Genomic DNA, 15,358 nt, shown 5'->3' with positions numbered 1-15,358 from the left:
GGTGCAGCGGATTTCTATCTCCACAATTTCGCTGTTATCTTGGGTATTTACGTTAAATCATTATAACCGGTATTATGTTAAGTTCCGTGGAACCTGTTTAATCTGTATTTGATTTCTCCATCTATCCTAGAATCCCCTGAAATGTATTTAATATATTTTTTTGCGCATGAGAATTTGTAACCCTTTCTCTACAACCATTTACCACGATTTGTTCAGTGTTTCATTTCCTTTGAGGTGATTTTTTATATTAGGCTATATACTGTACTGTTTACTTTTTCTTTGCGGAAAGCATAAATAAAGATAATTGTAATAATACATAAGAAATACATTTTTTCAGCATTTTTGACACAGAAAAAGTGGTTTTAACCCATGCCGTCTGTTAATATGTGTACATAAATTTCTCCTAAACTATTAGATGGATTTTGTTCTATATCTATGAGTCAGTCCGCCACCTTGGACAGCGTATGAGCGTCCTTACCAATCAGTCCAGTGTTCGATTCGGCGTGGGCAATACAAGAGATTTATTTACCGTCCACGGGACATCGAATTTACACACAAGTTTTACTTCAACCGTAAATTATTTTTCTCGTCTACCATCAATAAAAAAATAAATAGGCCTTGCCAATTACATTCGCTACGGCCGAGGACTTAGGAATACCCTTACGTAGCTTATGAACGGAGCCCTTTCCAGGGGCCAGTGGGACCCAGGCTCACACATCGACAGAAGCGACCCTGTTATAATTATGTTAAATTATTTATTTTTGTAACATCGCTCTCACAACTAACTTACTCTACAAAGACAGAAGTTGCGTTTGTTTGGCGCGGTCTGGAATGAAAGTAAAATAAAATACCGGTCATAATACAGGAAATAGTATAAATCCGCAATTAATGTAAAATCAAATACTGGTCACTAGTGAAGAAATGTTGTACAGTCTGCAGTGATAGTATAATAAAATACTGTATATAAGACAGGAAGTGGTGTACAGTCAGCAATAAATGCAAAATAAAATGCTGGTCAAGTATGCGATCCATAATTGAAATAAAATACTGATCACAAGAGAAGAAATAGTGTACAGACCGAGTACAATCCCAGGTTAATGTAAAATTGTCACAAGAGAAAAAGAAATAGTGTACAGTCCACAATTAATATAAAATAAACTACTGATCATAAGAGAAGAAATTGTGTACGTACAGTCCGCAGTGAATGTAGTACTGGTCACAAGAGAAGAAAGAATGTAGTCCGCAATGAATGTAAAATAAAATACTGGTCACAAGTGAGGATATTATATACAGTCCATATTGAAGGTACGTAAAGTGGAAAACTGGTTAACAATTTTCTCTGTTGCTTTAGGTACAGATATGGTTTCACCAGACTTTCTGCGTCGCAAAACTGCATTACGTTATAAAAGACACGCCTACCTTGGATACGCAAAACATGTGTTTTGGTAGGCCACATTGTGAAATAACAGAGTGAATGGCGGTTATTGGAAGTAAACATAGCAATGGACGTTGTAGTTTCGCGGTTCAGCCTTGATTGCTCCTTCAATAGTCCAGGACTAGAACGCGAGCTTATTCGACGAATTCAAGGTTCGATCCTCGTCGCTGAGTAACGCTTGTGTTGGATAAGATCGGAGAATAAAAGTTATTACAAATTTAATTCCTCCCAATATCTTCCATTTCAATTTCCCTTTTCTAATTTCATTGGTTTCAATCAGTTATTACACATTCAGTGCAGATTATCTAAAAGTAGGGGAACTTATCGAAATTAGGGCGATCTGATAACTCTGCTGGTAGAGCAGTTGGCTACAGACTCAAGATCCTGAATTCAATCTCGGATGGTCGCGGGATTTTTCTCGTAAATGTCATGCGAATGTGGGGAAGTATACCTGTACATCGGCCAAACAGGTCGTAATATCATAACATGTAAGAGGGAACAGTCTCGATAGATCTAGTCTACATTAGATCACACCAATCGGGCAAGTCTGCGATTGCCGAGCATTGCCTAAACCACGAACACAGAATTTTGTTTGATCAGATCAATATTCTAGCTGGAAAGTCAGGTTATTGGGAACGCGCTCGGGCGTGGGTTCGATTCTCGCTTTTGGCCATTATCTGGATGGGTTTCTTCGAGGTTTTCCTCAATTGTAAGGCGAATTTCAAGGTAATCTCATGATGAATCCTCAGCCTAATATCGTCAAATACCATCTCGCGATACAAATTCCATCGACTCTATATAACTTAGTAGTTGATATACTTACTTACTTACAAAAGACATTTAAGAAACCCAGAGGTTCATTGCCGCCCTCACATAAGCCCTCCATCTGTCCCTATCCTGAGCAAGACTAATCTAGTCTCTACCATCATATCCCACCTCCCTCAAATCCATATTTATATTATCTTCCCATCTACGCCTTGGCCTCCCCAAAGGTCTTTTCCTATCAGGTCTTCCAACTAACACCCTACATGCATTTCTAGATTCACCCATACGTGCTACATGCCCTACCCATCTCAAACGTCTGGATTTAAGTTCCTCATTATGTTAGGAGAAGAATACAATGCGTGCAGTTCTGCATTGTGTAGCTTTCTCCATTCTCCTGTAGCTTCATCCCTCTTAGCCCCAAATATTTCCCTAAGCACCTTATTCTCGAACACCCTTAACCTCTGTTCCTCTCTCAAGGTGAGAATCTAAGTTTCACAACCATACAGAACAACCGGTAATATAACTGTTTTGTAAATTCTAACTTTCAGATTTTTCGAGAGCAGACTAGATGGTAAAAAATTCTCAACCGAATAATAACAGGCATTTTCCATATTTATTCTGCGACAGTTTCCTTTCTAATGTCATTTATATTTGTTACTATTGCTTCAAGGTACTTGAATTTTTTTACTTTTTCAAAGAATAAATTTCCAATTTTTATATTTACACTTCGTGCTATGTTCTGGTTACGAGACATAATCATATACTTTGTTTTTTTCGGGGTTTACTTCCAAACCTATCTTACTTGCTTCAAGTAAAATTCCCGTGTTTTCCCTAATCATATGTGGATTTTCTCCTAACATAGTCACATCATCCGCATAGATAGACAAGAAGCTGATGTAACCCGTTCAATTCCAAACCCTCTCTGTTATCCTGGACTTTTCTAATGGCATATTCTGGAGCAAAGTTTAAAAGTAAAGGTGATAGTGCATCTCCTTGCTTTAGCCCGCAGTGAATTGGAAAAATGTCAGACAGAAACTGGCCTATACGGACTCTTTTGTAAGTTTCATTGAGACACATTTTAATTAATGGAACTAGTTTCTTGGAAATACCAAATCCAATAATTGATTGATATAGCGTCTTTAAATAACAAATATGGGCCTACGTAGAAACAGAAACATATATTTACAGACAGGATTTAAACAGATGTTAAACATGTAGGGTGCTATTCATAGACATTTCGCTAGCCCGCGCTACGAGCGGGCTAAACAGGATTCATATCATATCATATCGCTAACACTGGTTTATGAATACGAAAAATGTTAGTTCGCTGATCATCCACCGAAAGCCCGCGCTAAGAATGTCTATGAATAGGGCCCGAGGTATTTAATGGCGGCTGCTGACCATTCTGGCCTCGAGTTACCCTGCAGACATCAGAACGATACTCAACCTCCTGTCAAGTGTTGTGTAACATTTGTGGAGTGACTAGCGCAGCTGCATTTGTAATGCGTTACCTTAGTTCTTCCAAAATGTCAACTCTACCACGTTGGTACACAACGCCCTTCACAAAGCCCCAGAAAAAAATCAATAGGGGTCAGGTCGGGTGACTTAGGTGGCCAGGCAATGGATTCTCTCTTCCGATCAACCTATCGGGAAAGTTTGCGTCCAAGAGGTCACGCACTGCTCCATAGTAATAGAGTGGAACCCCATGTTGCTAAAAACCTATCCTGGGGGGAGTTGATCAACAAGTCCAGATACACATTCCCTGTGACTGTCGCCTCGATGAAGAAGAATGGTACAATGACGCAATGCTCTATTGAATGGCGCCAGACTTATTTCCGCGTTACACATTGGAGCGTATGCGCATGAACTTGGACAGTTTCTGCATCTTGTCAGATGCAAATCATAACAACATCTGATTTTAAATGGTGAACATTAATTTCTCGATTCCTCTAAGCGGAACATGGTGTATTTAAACATTCAAGACAAGACAAGACAGCCACTCAGGTATAACCTGATATTTCCCTTCTAATCCTGCCGTCTTGCAGTTTGCGACATTTCTAAATGTGTAATTTGTATGAAATTAATCTTCTTATTTATATTTACTTTTTAAAATAAATAACAATAATTTTAATTCCCTATGCAATTTTGATATTACATATTTAATACATATTGTTAGTTTTTACGTTACATATTTATGTATGTATATATTTGTACTATCAGTATTACATAAAAATCCGGACTCTAGTGATATGGATCCATTTTCTACATCCAAATTTCGACGTGGACGAGATACTGTAATAGAATCTTGCGTGGAAACCTTTATCAAGGATTGGGTTTCCTTAGTGCTGTAAATCTACGTGGACCACTCAGCTTTACTTCCCTCCCGTAGTAAGCCATGCTAAGAATCTTACTGGACGCCAGGTAAGTCTCAGGATTTATTTCCGGCAATTGAACACGGATTCTGACAGAAAGCGTTGCCAACGAACTCAAGATGATGGAGTCAATTGTAATATGGACAATACAAGTAGCTTACAGTGTACGCGTGTGGGACAACGTCCTATCAACTTAATGCTATGAGAATGTTATTGTAAAAGAATGGACACACATTAATGTACGTCGTTGACCTTATAATGTGAAGTCCGAAGGTGAGCTATTTTATCAGGTTATTCATGCATAGCAAAATAGGTAATCGCCAATAATATATTTTAAAATACATTAAAGTTTTAATGACAGGTGAGAGCAACACCGGGCATTGCAAGTCAGACCCGGTGCAACGTCCTTCACTGTCTTCGGAACCCGTAACTAAACAGCGTTACTGCAACAGCTAATGAATTGTCACAGGAAAGCCGTGTGTCGCAAGTCCACCGTCGTTTGTCTTTTTTTTTGTCCACGATAAAATAGGGTTTTGGTATAGCATACGTATTTAAAACTTCTGCAAAATAGAAGTCGTTTCAAGGTAAAAGCGTAGAAGTTGTGCCAGAGATAGTGGAATTGTAATGGAGTATTTGTCCACAAATTAAATAAATAGGCCTAATTTAGTTATACATTACAAACCGCTAATATCTTTAAGTATTTCCATAATGTTTTGCCCTCTGTGTAGCTCAGGCAGTAGCACGTTTCCTACTAATCCGAGGCTGTGCGCGTGTGCAGATTCGAACCCCGCTTTCATTGATTACCTCGTCCGGTTTTTTCCGAATTTTCCCCAACTGTAAGTCAAATGTCAGGTAAATGCACTTCGTTATCACAAATTCCATCGTTTAATCTGTAACCTCGTAATTCATACAGCGTCGTTAACTATTCGATTAATTAAGAGCAGAGTAATATAAGAATCAATAACAATACTGTGTTTCTGTGTTTGAAGATCTATATTGTAGGAACCTATATCTACATGCATTTCAGCTATACAATGTAAAACTGAAGTGATATAACATTTGACTTCATTCACCTATATATTGAGATAATACGAGCAAAAGGTGGCCATCAAGTGAAAACACATAGCAAAGAGTGAGAGAAGAGAAAGAGATGAGTAGCAAGGAAAGATGAGAAAGACGAGCAAAGAAAGAAGAAATGAGCAGGAGGAGAAAAACGAGGAAAAGAAGAGATGTGGCGGAAAAGAAGAGATGTGGAGGAAAAGAAAATGAAATAAATAAAGAAAAAGGAAAAAGAAAGCAGATGAGAAAAAGACAAAAAAGGAAAAGAACATGAGAAAAACAAGAAAATAAAGAAAAAAAGAAAAGGAGGGACGATGAAGTGAACCTGATGAAGAAGACGAAGGAAAATGAAAAGAATGAGGAAAGAGAACAAAAGAAAAGTTGAAGGGTAAAAGGTAGAAAGAGGAGGGTGAGAAGGAAAAAGAAAAAGAAAAGAAATAAGATAATGAAGGAAAAGAGGAAAAAGTGAAGAAGATGAGGAAAAATAGGGGCATGGCTTGGCTTGACTTGGATTTTCGAGGACCGGATCCGGGACGGATTCTTGTACTTAGGCTTACATTTGTCTATTGTGTTGCCTATATATGTGATGATTACCCAATTCCGAAAGTTTGCATTCGTGAATACTGTGCTGACAGGTGGGTCATCCTGTCTCAGCCCTGACAGAGCAAGGTCCCATACTCGGACTAGTTCTTGATAAGCTGGATCCGGAGCCCTAAGTCTTTCCTATATCAGCGTCGGAAACCCGGACTACCGTCAACATTTCACTCCAGTCTATTTTTAACTACACAGATGGATAAAATAACGGAGAAGTGGAGAATGCTGGTAGAATGATCAGGAGAAATAATTCAAGAAAAAAACTCTCTGTAAAGCTTGCTTTGTTCACCACAAATTCCAACACAACTTGGCCGGGGATCGAACCCTGTCCGTCTGGATAGAAGACCACCGCGCAAGCGCGTGACCAGGCGCGGCAACAATACAGTTTATAAAGGAAATAAAATGTCTCCATTTTTGTACATTTTTAAATTATTGACCCCCTTCATTTCTTCCTTCCTTTTTTTCTTTCTTTTCCTTCGTTCTTCCCTCTTTATTTATTTTATCATATGAATAGCTGTTAGGTGCGAATTAGCCTATGCGTGCCGTGGCATGGCTCAGCGTGTGTGCTGTCGAGCGAAGTAAACGAAATCGAATGTAAATTATAACGTAAGAATGTGGTTATATAACGTAGACAAGAATGTAACTGATAAAGCAAAATGTATGAAAAAGTATGTGTCATTCTCGTGACACTGTTTATTTTTATTGCAATGTGAACAATAGCTCTTGTGATGCAATAGAACACTGCCTGCATTCAGTCCATGACAGATTTCCATAACGATTTACTTGTAGCTTTAAGTCAAGCACCACTAGGCTTGCCAACCGTCCCGTTTTCCCCGGGACAGTCCCGATTTCGACCATTGCGTCCCGCATCCCGAAATAATTTGCACATGTTTCAAAATGTACTGATTTCATGGCATATTAGACATTTACAGCTGATTTTCGTTCCTATCAGATTGTTGGATTTAGTCTGGATTGGAAGATATTTCCGCACAGTCTTATACAGACATGTTTCCAAAATTTAACGAAAATGGAGAAATGACTGAAGAAAGAAGAAAGAAAGAGTTGATACTGTTTTTCAACTTGTTTTGTGGTTATTTTGGCAAGTTTTTGTATTTTTTTTTTACATATGAAATAATGATTCTGTTAAAATATATACTGTTATAAGAGTACTACTGTTGAATATGTGGATTGATAGGTGGAAATTAGTATCTATAATTGTCAGTAACGTTTGTGTCCCTAATTTTTACTTACGAAAATTGGAAAGCCTAAGCACCACATCCATTGTTATCGATAGATACGGGGGGGGGAGGGGGAAGAAAAAAACTGAAGCTGAACTTGAGGAAAATTGTGATTTCACTGTTTATTTATTTCTGTTTCTTTTGGTCTTTACAAATTGCAATTTCACCTTGTTTCTGGTACATTGTAGTGGCTGAAGAACGGAAGAAAACTGTTCTGCAGTAACTATCAAATTCAAATTAGAACTGGTTGAGAAATTCTAGAAAGGAGGACCGGTTACAAAGTTGGCAGCAAGCTATGGAAGAGGAGTAAATAAGAGTAGAGCAAATATCGTCGTTGCTCTCCTGAGGATTGTGTACCAACATCACACACATTCTACAGGGTAGTCACAAAGTCTGAGTACATTGGCAATAACATCCTCTTTCCTTTCCTCTGCTTCCCTTCCTCCTTCTATCCTTTTTCCATCGTTTTCTTTCCTCTCCTATTGCCTTTCTTTTCCTCATATTCTCTTCCTTTCTCTCTTTTTCCTTCTTTTCTTAATCTTTTTCCCTTCTTCCTCATCTTCTCTTCCTGCTTCTTATTTCTTTCTTTTTTCCTATTCTTCCCTATGTGTCCAGACTTAAAAAAATCATCTTGTATAAATAGCGGAAGTCCCTCATCATATGATCAGCATTTATTTTTAGCTAATGGCGGACACTTTTTACGTCATTCACCCAGTTCCCCATCTCTGGGTGACATACTGAAGCTGTAGTTCTTTTAGCTGCTATAGGCGTTCCCTTTGGTGCACCATGGGAATGAACTACATACAACCGCATGATGATGAATGATTAATGAAGCAATGGTGAAACGCCGGTTGAGGAAACGGGAAATCCCCACGAAAACATACCACGCACTCTTCTTTGTCCACTACAAATTTCAGTTGGACCCGCCGGAATTCGAACCGCGGTTACCAGCATGGAAAGCCGACGCTCTCATATGATCAGCATGAAAAAATGCCACCGCTTAGGAGGACATAGACAAACAAAGCAAGGAAGAAATCTGATTTATGATGGAAAGTAAATTAATACTAAAATTACTTCTTGGAGGACATCATACACGGGTCTGCTGGTAACAAAGCAACAACAACAACAACAACAACAACAACAATAATAATAATAATAATAATAATAATAATAATAATAATAATAATATAATAATAATATGCGTAATAATTTGCTTTGATGTAATTCAGATCGATCAATTGTAATTCAGAAAGCGTCAGATGTGATTCAGAAAACATCAATAATTGTAATCGAGAAAGCGTTAAACTTTTTCACGTTGATATTTTATAATATACAGTATGCGGAAAAAACAATTCGTTTCTCAATGTGAAATACGATCAACGCTTTCTGAATTACTGTTGATCTTCAAGTTAAAAGGTGTAGATGTACCCTATTCCGCGAGCTTCTTCGTTGTCGCAGAACAATCACACGTCAAGGGACAAACACCCAGTCAGTCCCATGGAATGGAGATAAATCTCCGCCTACGCCGGGAATCTATCACGGACCGCTGCTCTGGTTTGGCAAGCGCGTACGGGTACGCTATCCATAGATGCACGGCGAGGACTCCCCTATAGTTTCTACGGAATGGAAATGAATAACAATTCCTGCCGGAAATCGAATATAGATTCGCTGGTAATAACAATTATTGTAGCATGATAATGATAAGCATATCAGTATTCACTTTCAATGATTGGGGCTATTGGCCATTCTTAAGTTTTGTTACGATTATTAACCAAACTTAAACACAAGACAAGACAACGCAAGAAGAAAAAAAAACAAAAAAACAAAAAACAAAACAAACACTACGCAAGAGAAAATTTCCATTCCCTGCTGGGATACAATCCGAGATTCGCAGGATTTATATCTAAAAAGTAACGCTTAAGCTACACCATAAAGTAATAATAATAATAATAATAATAATAATAATAATAATAATAATAATAATAATATTAATAATAATGAATTCTACCGTTGTGGAATAACGGTAGCCCTAAGCATGTCTGACCGTGAAACGAGCGGGTCCAGGTTTCAAATCCTAGTTGGGACAAGTTACCTAGTTGAGGTTTTTTCGGGGTTTTCACCCCAACTCATTAAGAGCAAATGCTGAATAATTTCGGCGCTGGACTCCGGACTCATTTTTCTAGCATTAGCACCATCTCACTCAGCCGCTAGATAACCATTGCAGTTGATAAAGCGTCGTCCATTGCTTAAACCGATGTTTAAGGGTATTTCTATTTTCTGTCACATTCCATAAATTAATGATAGAATGCTATGTACATATTTCCATATCACTCTCATGTCATGATAGTTCTGCACACAACTGTACGGTCACCGCATTGTTTATTTATGGCATGCAGTGTTAAGACCAGATGTGTTTGAATAGTTGATCTGCAGTATGAAAAGTATGCGAACGTTGTTTGTCATTACTTCTGCTAATTCTTTGTTATGAAAATGTTCAGTGCGGTGTTGAGCTCTGTGCGTCTACCTCGACAACGAAGCTTGTAGTAAATGATGTACGAGGCAATAAATGAGTTTCCTTCAGTTATTTACATTTAGTAGTATTTGCCGCAAATTACATTTAGCGATTGGAATTAAGTTATGTACTTACGTTACGGACCGTAAACCAAATTACTGTAATACAAAAAGTTCGTAAAGTTTTTTTTATAATGGAAATCAACTGGAACTGTTTCTGTGCAGTCTGAATCACTGTAATGAATGTCTTTGTCATAAAATATGATGTCCCGTCTTTCAATTACTTTTCGTGGCAATATATTTTTCCTTTTCATCTCGGGCAGTGTGCAGGGGTGAGACAATTTTTTCTCTGGCGAATGGTTCCTCCGAGTGTTAGAGCGCACGGTTATCTTTCGTCAAGTAGGGCTTATAATATATAAGAAGAGTTCAATAAAATAAGAAAGAAATATGACATAAAATTATATTTTACAAAGAAATATATAGGTCTCGAAACTGAAGTGAGACTTATACAATAGACTGCACTTCGGACAAACGAAATGAAATGCTTAGCATATGTATCAGAATCAGAATGTAGAAAAATGGATCATAAAGGAAATGCAGATATTGTAATCTAAAGGAATTAAATGCTAACGAAGATATTCGAAAGGAAAATAATATTATGGGTAATCGCATTTAATAAAGAAGGTAAATAACATATACATAGATGAATGACGTATACCTAGGCCTATAGTGAATGGACACATTAAAACTCACACAAATCACGGACAGCGAATGGACACATTAATGCATTTAATAAACATAAAAAATTAGTGCCTCAAAAGTAATTCATTCTTATGAAATTTCGGCCAGTGTATGGGACCTGTACCCATCCAGCATCTTGATGAATTTGGGGAATTATGGTAGATAGCGAAATACGGTTTTGGAAACCAGCTCTATAAGGATAGGGGAGGGGAGATCATCGTGCTGACCATACGTTACTGTCGTACTAATTAGATGATTATTAAACTCTACCGAGGGAAGTAAACGTGAGGCCTGCAGTCTGCTGGTCGGTCTTGGCTCTTCATGGACTGTTGCGTCATGAAATATTATTGAAGTAACCCATACTATTATATGTGCATTTCGAACTGGCGGATCAAGGTCACTGAACTGAAAACTGTGAACTGAACCACTGGTAATTCCGGCTGTCCCAGCTGACTTTAGTTGAGGAGAATGGTCCACGTGACAAATGCAATCCATTGCTTGACCTTGAGCCGCCAGTTCGAAATGCACGGATAATAGCTCATCAAACGTTTTACTTTCTCCTTATAATTCAGTTCTTTTAACATCATGTAAATGATATCACAGTTTGCAGTTTTCTTGAATTATTATTATTATTATTATTATTATTATTATTATTATTATTATTATTATTATATACATACAGGGACATCATTTTATTTTTACTAACATTTCTGATATTAACCTGGCTATACCTTTGAATCAACGGTTGCTATCCCCTTCCACGACTGGAGTTCGATGGCGTAATATACAAACAAATCACTTTACTAGGTATAGGAGGGAACAAAAGTAATTCATCCATTTACATAAACTAGGAAATATCACGCTTTTGAGTTTGATAATTTTCATTAGGTTTTTGTTTAATCAGAATACAGTACAGTATTAACAATGAGTGTTTTTACTCACGAACTGAGCTGTCCATACGGACGTATTCATTATGCAGTGTATATTATAGTGTCTATAGCACATTAGCGTACACTATAGAGAATGAAGTTAAATTGAAAAATAATCATAATATGGATATTTAAACACATTTTTCAAAATGGTGGCGGTTCATTTCGATAGAGGCTTCAGTTCTAATGTATGTAATTCCAATTACCAGTTTCGTCCTTCGTACTAGTAACTCATGTTGAAATAATTCTGTATCTACTCTGTAAAAGAGTACCTTACGTACTGTAAATTCAATCTTCACTTCTGCTCGATCCGAAAAGATAAAATTACTCAGACATGCTATCTACTGTCCGTCCAAGTGGTTATGTCGCAGGGTCGTAGAAAGGATGGAAATCACGTGACAGTTAATTACTTAACGAGGCCCTTTATTTAAGTTATTTTAAACAATTGTATGGGTATAATATTACGTAGATGTCCAATTCCTAACAGAAATTAATGTTCTCAGAAAAGAGCTAAGACATTCCAGCCACTAGCCTTTACAGGGAGAGAAAACCGGAATGCGACGAAGGCAAATGGACGACAGTACCTGTGCGAAAATGATGCAATATTGAAAGCTCTTTCGTCATTGGAAAACGCGAACATATTTTTGGAACGTACTGTGACGGTAAGGCTAGTATGACTGTATATGCGGTCTTGGATCTGTGTGGAAGACGGTTGAACTTCATTAGTAGAAGGGGTGGGAGTGAAGTACATTCAAAAACTCAGGTACAATAAAAATTGAAGTAAAAATAAAATGATGTCCCTGTATATTAAATAGTTTAATATGGACCAAAATTATAAAATGAACTTTCGCGTTTACTGGATTACACACAAAAAGTATTTGTATAGCCCCAAAATTAAGACATTTGACTCTATTTATAAATTATGTGGCTTAAGTATAGATTTATTTATTTTATTGGCTTATTTTACGACGCTGTGTCAACATCTAGATTTTTTAGCGTCTGAATGAGATGAAGGTGATAATGCCGGTAAAATGAGTCCGGAGTCCAGCACCGAAAGTTACCCAGCATTTGCTCGTAATGGGTTGAGGGAAAACCCCGGAAAAAACTCAACCAGGTAACTTGTCCCAACCGGGATTCGAACACGGACCACCTGGTTTCGCGGCCAGACGAGCTGACCGTTACTCCACAAGTGTGGACTTAAGTATAGATATATTTAATTGTTTTTGTATAAATTTACTTAATATATACAGACTCCTTCCTTTTAATTCCATATTCTTAAGATGCTGCATCAGTAGTTTACCCACAAATGTGTAGGTATTTCACGGAAATACATATTTTCAGTATTTTTATTTGCATGTTTTTGTATATTCGTGTAAGCCAATTTCTCTTAAACTACAGGGCTCATTTAATTCACATTCGACATCTACGATTTGTGCTAATTATTATGATCCGACGCTTTCGCATGTAAAGTCAGAACATGTATAGGCCTACGTTTACTTAAAAAAATTCTAAATTCTACTATTCAGTTGTTATTACATTACAAAAATATTCCAAAACTTATTTGGCATCGAATTCATTATCTTTCATGAGAGATCTCACCTAACTAAGCTACTTGTAAGAATTCTTAATGTATAGACTTTCGGCGTGGGTTGAACCAACTCTGCCTTCGGGCTCTTGTTTGTCAAGCGCTGGTTTATAGGTAATGAAATAGCACTAAACCAGCCCTAAGGGAGAGATAAGCGAGAATTATTGTACCATTATACATTTACCTGAAGCCGTTGAGGAAAATATCTACATTTTTCCCGACATATACCGGATACATTATGATACGAAATAACGTTATCAGTGATCTTGTGATTACCATGCTGGCCGTTGGATTCGAAGTTTGAGGACAATGAATTTTAAGAGAGTGATAGTTGAAATTTATATTTTCTACAATTTTTATGCTATTTTGTACACACCATCCTCCTGCTATAGGTAATAATGCGTATAAATTTCATTATCCTTAGTTTAATAGTTCTTGAATATGGTAATTCAGATTTTAAAAAAAACTGTATATTTTCAAAATATATCTCATCCTACAAATTGTAAATATCATGCTTGAATTTTTTATTGCAACATCAAGTCGGTGGTGTATGCAATGGAGGGGAAAAGAAACTGGCCATCCTACCCCATTATATCCTGGTCTAGTTGTCTCATAAGTGATGCCTTGTTGGTATCACTTGTGAGGTTCAGATCTATCTTCGAACAGTTGATTAAACAACATATCTATGATAAGTATATAAAAAACATACGATCCAAAATTTTAACTTTAAATCTAGAAATTGAGAAAAAATTACATTTACTCAATTTCAAAATTTCATTTTTAGGATCAACTTGGTGAGGTTTACTTAAATATCAGGAAGTGTACTGAAAAAAGAAAAATATGAGAAATCAGCTTTTAAAGTTTGCGTGCAATTCAAACAGTCGGCTATTTAAAAAATATTACATAATTTTTTACACTTCCAAGTGCCGCAGAGTATTGAAACTTAGTGAATATATAAATAAGAGATTGCTGATTCATTTTTCACAAAAAGAAAAGTAAACAAACGAAAATGAGATTTTTTATCGAATATGACCAAAATTTCACCTATATCCTTAGTATGGTCTCCTCCATGACGGAAGTAAAGCTGGAAGGCCACGGTCGTGGTTTTACGGTACGTAAATGAACTCTGTTCCTGATAGAGGGCTCCGGGAAAAATTCGTGTGATATTTCTCGCTCAACTTGGTTTAGACGTTGAATAACCTCTGCACTTGAAAGCATAGTTGACTACAGTGCTACTACCTGCTAGCTTTAAGTTACTAGACTTCATGGGTATAAATTAAATATGGAATTACCATTGATGTTTTCAGTATAAAAGCAAAATAACAGCCCTTGTCCATTCATCACGTGTCATTGTGCTGAATTACGTACAGTGGAAGATAAGAGTAGACCTAATGCAAACGCCTTATTGGTGCAAAATACAGTACATATATATCCTCAGATAAGGATATTTTCGTAGTACTGGTAATAACTTTTATAAACTCTTTAACAGTGACATTACTGTCCACCATGGTGGCTCATGGCTAGTGTATGAGATTGTCATGCAAGCAAGACCAGGTTAAATGCCCGGCTCTGGCGAACATAACATTCATGGCAGATGAAGCCAAGGCTGAGAGCGGTTTTCTCGGAATTCTCCCTGTTTTTAATTTGATATCCGGCGTGAAGAACTGATATTTTAGCCTTCTAGGAGTAGCGCACCAAAAAAATGTAAATCTCTTTACCGTCTTCGACCTTACTTGTATCCATCACAAAAAATACATCTACATTACATCGAGATCATTATAATGATGATTATGAATGGGAAAATTATGAAAGAAAGAAAATATTCCGCGAAAAACTTCTCGAAACATCTTTCTCCACCAAAATTCCCACTTAAGGGGACACGCAACTTAAAAATTGGAGAAAAAGTGTCATAGAAATGAAAAATTAAATTTCTACACTAATTTACGTGACAGAACTAAATCAATACGCAGAATTCTTCCCCTATTCATTGAGAAGTAACAATCAAATGCACAAAGCAAAAAAAAAAATAAAAAATGATAATTAAAAGTGATATTTCAATTAATGATTGATTAAAAATTGAAATATTTTTTATTTTGAAAAGTATTGGATCTAATGAGCTGAGATTTTGC

At 36.9% G+C, this 15,358-nt stretch overlaps 1 protein-coding gene across 1 annotated transcript in view; it reads right to left on the bottom strand.

Annotated features, from left to right (window-relative positions):
• The window catches only part of LOC138701127 (uncharacterized), a 65,473-nt gene that overhangs the window by 45,297 nt on the left and 4,818 nt on the right, over positions 1-15,358 (bottom strand). The window lies entirely within an intron of this gene.

This window comes from Periplaneta americana, chromosome 6 (assembly GCF_040183065.1).
Source record: "Periplaneta americana isolate PAMFEO1 chromosome 6, P.americana_PAMFEO1_priV1, whole genome shotgun sequence".
Lineage (NCBI taxonomy): Eukaryota > Metazoa > Arthropoda > Insecta > Blattodea > Blattidae > Periplaneta > Periplaneta americana.
This window is presented reverse-complemented; position numbering and strand designations above follow the sequence as displayed.